The following is a 5,106-nucleotide window of genomic DNA, read 5'->3' as shown; positions in this document are numbered from 1 at the left end:
ACCGCCCACTCAGAAATATATATAAATACAGTATGTGGATATAGTTTGAGGTGTCTGAGGTAAAAAATCATGGATTATGTACATGCTTTACACAGGTTTTATGCACTTGATTTAATATAAATATAATAGTGGGTATTGGAAGAATCAACCACATGCAAAATAACACTAATTCTGTTTACAGACATTGAAGCATACAAAAAGATAACCTAAACAATGTGTCTGCTTTCCTCCAACATAATTACTTTAATGCTATTAACCTGTTATTCACCTTCTCTTCCGTTCAAGTGTTAATCCCCTGTCACTCAGGACTTCAGTGACAGAAAGGGCCAGCCCTTGTAACTCTGGACCTTATTGAGACTCTTTACTGAAGTCACTCTCGGAGCTTGATCTGAAATGGGGGCAAAGCTGCCCCTCATTTTTCAGGCTTTTTTTTTTCCATCCTTACTATACAAATTCACATTTGCTGGTATGAAAGAGAAGGAGAAGAGAAATACAGAGAGAGAAGTGTGTGTTTAGCTAAGCAGGGGCAGCCCCTGGTCCATTGCCCATCATTTATTGATAAAGGCCCTTGGAAAATGTGCAGGAAAAAAAAAACTAATGAAATTATCAACGTTGTTGAATTAATGATGAATGGGAATAAGAAAAGGCTGGGCTCTCTGTGGAGCCAGAGAGGAGTGCTGCTTCATTAGCCATGCAGTCTCATCACATCCTCTTTTGGAGCTGCAGACACTGGGGCTCTCCACTCTCTCCTCTCCTCACCATCAGGACCTGCCATTGGATTCCATTCAAAAAAAAAAAACCCTCCCATCATCTTCCCTCACTCCCACCACCCGACCTCTGATTTTCCTCTTTTGACTTTTTTGTCTTTCCCATTACTTCACCTGCCACCCCCACCATCATCGCTTTCAGAAGATGGGAAGTCTTTGGTGGCTATAACCTCATTTATTTTTTTTCCTCCACTTTTGTTGAAGATGAAGAGAGGAAAAACCCGACCTGATCCTGGAAACCTGCGTCGGCCGAGATCACACCTCTTTCCTACTTTTTTTTTCTCTCCAGTTCTCCCTCCTGACTGGCTCTCCCTGGATATCATGACTGATTCTGCACATGCAAATGATATGAGGAGGGAGGAAGAGATGTGGGAGGCTGCGTTTGGAATCCTTGCCCCCTCCCCCTCCTCCTCCTCCTCCTCCTCCTCCTCCTCCTCCTCTTCTTCCTCCTCCTCTTCTTCTTTTCCCTGGGCGGAGTAGAAGTGAGCTGGCGAGCAGAAGCACACTGAGAAATCCCGGGCATGGGGTCTCATTAGGTAAGCAGAGGCCAGGGCAGCAGGGTAGACACTGATTATTCTGAGAGCGATATCTGGAGGATCAATTCAGCGCTATACACCTGATTAAAGCTGCTCTCCTTTACTTCAGCGACTCCTCGACTCAGGAACTTCACCTTGTCGTTGTGTAGATTGTGTTGAGTTGTCGACACATTATTTTCCGCTCATTGAAGCATTGTCTGCATTGCTTTATTCTTAATCACAGATTATTTAGCTTCCTTGTTCTTGCCCATCACTCTATCCCAGTGAGGCCTCTTGTTTCATTTGTCTGTAGACAAACGTACTAAATGATTGTTCTGTCAGTTTGATCGATATTACAACCATCTGTCAGCGCCACATTTATTTGAAATCAGGCTAAATGACTTTGCTGTGGTTTTGCAGCTTCATAATACCCCGAATAGATCAGCCATTTGCATGGAGCCCACTCATAAAAATTGATGACACAAAGCGGCGCCCATGACAGTCAGCAGTGACACACATAATGTAATGTGGAGTCCCCTCCATGGTAATCTGATCTGAGAGGAATTCAATTATTTAATAACAACACGACAGACTATTATTAAAACAAATTGTGTACGTGAGCACAGTCGGAGCTGCGAGGTCACAGGTGTAATGTTGTTTTTGGAAATCTTGATGTCACTCACACGCACACGCACACGCACACGCACACGCATATGCATCTCCTCTCTGTCCGCTGATTCTTTTCTTATTAATTGGCTGAATTGATCCTCATACAAATTAGCTCTGTCCTCAAAGGGCTCCATCAATACATTGACTCTTTTTATGAGGGTCATCAAACAGCCATTACTGGGCATCAGGGGGTCCCGTTTGGGGAGAGACTGCCCAGGGTGACTGATGAGCAGGATGGAGAGCGTGTCTGAGGGCCCTTGGAGCCCTGGGTATGTAACCGAGGAGAGGGTGGGGGGTTGCATTAGGTAAGTGAATCCAAATAAATCTGCTGTGCAACTGAGCTGCTAATAACCAACATAGAAATGTTGTTTGCTAACCCGATCCCTGCTGGTACGATGAGACATGAACCAAATGATTAACTGACAGGGAAAGGAGAAACTACACCATCAGTCCTCTTTTAATATAATTCATTCATTGATGAAATGAAAGGGAAAGCTCACCCAGAAATCCAAGTTGAGTCATTGTCTCCTCTCTCTCATGCTGATGGAAGGTTGGGTGGTGGGTGAAGTTTTTAAGTTCACCAAACACTGCTGCGGTTCAACGAGAAGTTGATGCAGTAATCTCGCCAGCAACTGAAGTGAATGGAGACCAATATTCAAATGTGAAAATGCACCCAATAAAATTCCTGACACCATGGTTTTGGTCCAACTAAAAAAAAAAAAAAAAACCCCAAAAACCCCACACATTCTCAAAACATTGTGTCAAGTTGTGGATTAATGCAGCACCTTTTCCTCCAGCAGTGTTTTGTTGCATGGAAACGGATTTTTCCTTTTCGGGTGAACTGGCCCTTTAAGATTATTTTTTAATTCTTTTAGAATTACATACATACAGAGATTATGATAATACTTTCCATTTAAAGAGTTGGGACACATTCACATCTGTATTGATAAATCATTCACGTATAATGTAATCTTCCTACTCCAAAGGCCCAGCCAATATTGCGTTCTCAAGCGCTCAAAACTTTCAAGACTTCAATGCTTAAGCCATATTCAGCACCGACGTCAGCTTTATTTTATTCTTTTTAAAAAGAAATCGTTTTTGTCGTGTTATATTTACAATTTCATTATCATGTGTTTCAGAGCTCAGGAATGAATGAAGACTAAATATTAAGAGAAAATATTGCTTTTTGTGAGTCGATGACGGGCACATATCTTCTAATGTCTATCACGGGCCCCTGAATTGAGTCAAATGGGAAATATCTGTAAATATTGTGTGTTTCTGAAGGGATCAGAACAATATTGTAGTGTGCGCTCTTAACACTGGGGGTACGCCACAAGAACAGTAATACCGGTACAATCTTGAAGAGGACTCGGTCAAAGGCACAGTATTTGTCTTTAAGAGTCCAGAAGAGCATCTTCAGTCTGGCAGAGGTAGCCCCCCCCCCCCACCATGACACACATTTGTAGGTACACACCAGTACCTTTGTGTCTAAGTGTGTGATGAAACCTGTCTATTTATGAATCTGTCCATCTGTGACTGTCTTTCAGAGCTTTGCCTTGTGTTTTACAGCAGTGTGGAGAAATTCAACAAGCTTAAGGTTTCATACATAAAAACAAGCCCAGGCAGTATTCCTCTTGTATCCCCTCCCAAAAAACAACAAGACAAAACAAACAAAACGCTTAAAATGTGTGATATTTTACCTCTAACACCAAACAATAATGTTGAATTACTAACAATAGACAAGCAGAGAAAAATGCCCTGGAGTGTTCCCTATGGTTGCGCTCAGGTATTACGAAACACCCTTTGAAACTGAACACAGACGCAGCAGGATGTAAACAAACTGTCACAGCTGTCAAACACTTGCTGCAAGAAGTGTCAAAAGTTCAGGCTTTTCAATTACAGTAGTTTTAATATGCACGCAAGCCTCCCTTGACTGATTAAAATGCACCATTTTAAGTCTAATTGTTCAAGAAAACTGTGTTTTATGTTGCTGCAATGGTAATAACTAATGATAGATGCATAAAATTAGCATACATTTCCCAGACCAAGAGAATATCTGATCATTGTGCCACAGAGAATTGCTCTAAGTTAGGAAGTTAATTTCATTATCTCCTCCTCCTCATTTAAAGCCCGCCACTTTACAATAATTGCAAAACAGAATAAAAGATTAGCTTTTGACTGGATGACGGGCGTTAATAAAGTGTGATGGAATGTGAGTGTTACAGAGCGGGTACCAATTACAGCAGCCAATCTCAGACAGGCAACCATTGATGGTGGTGGTGGTTCAATCTCTTCATCTGCCGTACAGTACCATCAGGGACCCACTGCAGAGACCTCTGCTCCTGCTAGCAGGCTAATTGTCAATTCTGCTTAAATCATAAGGAGCGCTATTTTACCAGCGCTTTGGAGAGGAAGTGAACTTTGAAATTAAAGTAAAAGAAGGATAATTGTAGGAATAATGTTCAAGGGATTTTGTGGAATAATTTATTTTAGGTAATGGGAAACGATGATATTTTTTTTCCCCCCCTTTTGGAAATGAAATTACAAAGAGAGCAGTATTATTACCTGTATGAAATGTGGTATAACCTGCCCCCCCCAACACACACACACACACACACACACGCACACACACTTGAGAGTAATAGTCCACATATTGGCACCTGCAGGTCTACATCATAGCGTGAGCCTGGGAAACCATGACGTGGGTTTCTTCCTCTTCCTCCAGGGTCACCCTCATCCTTCATCATGTCACCGCTGTAGGCACATTAACCGCATCAGTCATGGTGACCCATCATGTCATCAGTCATCGGCTATTTCAATTGTTCCACTCAAATGAGCAGCACAAACGCAATTTTGCCAACTTAATTGACACACCATTTGTAAAATAAAAGTATTTAATTAATTAAGTATACCATAAAGGGGCAGGAAGCTAAAAGCTGGTGATGTTCTTTTTATTTATTTAGTTATTACCACAAACCCCTTGACAAGAGTATTTTACGGAGTGCCATGTAGACTATATACCTCACATATATGCATGACGAACTAATTTTTTTCATACAGGTTTGAATGGTCTTTGGAACTATTTTGTGGCAACCATGTGGCATAACAGTGAGTTTGTACAGCATTTTTAAACCACAGTGGCCAGATTCGTCACA

The 5,106-nt window shown here is 41.6% G+C and overlaps 1 long non-coding RNA gene across 1 annotated transcript in view; it reads left to right on the top strand.

Annotated features, from left to right (window-relative positions):
• Positions 1-709: 709 nt before the first annotated feature.
• The window catches only part of LOC147257685 (uncharacterized), an 82,166-nt gene continuing 77,769 nt past the window's right edge, over positions 710-5,106 (top strand). The window contains exon 1 of the long non-coding RNA XR_015117486.1: positions 710-1,303. This is a non-coding gene — a long non-coding RNA (uncharacterized LOC147257685). The remainder of the gene's footprint in view (positions 1,304-5,106) is intronic.

The sequence above is a fragment of the Aulostomus chinensis genome, chromosome 8 (assembly GCF_037954235.1).
Source record: "Aulostomus chinensis isolate RoL2024-O1b breed Wild chromosome 8, RoL_Achi_v1.0, whole genome shotgun sequence".
NCBI classification, from domain to species: Eukaryota; Metazoa; Chordata; class Actinopteri; order Syngnathiformes; family Aulostomidae; genus Aulostomus; species Aulostomus chinensis.
Note: the sequence above shows the minus strand (reverse complement) of the source record. Positions and strands in the feature narration are given on the sequence as shown.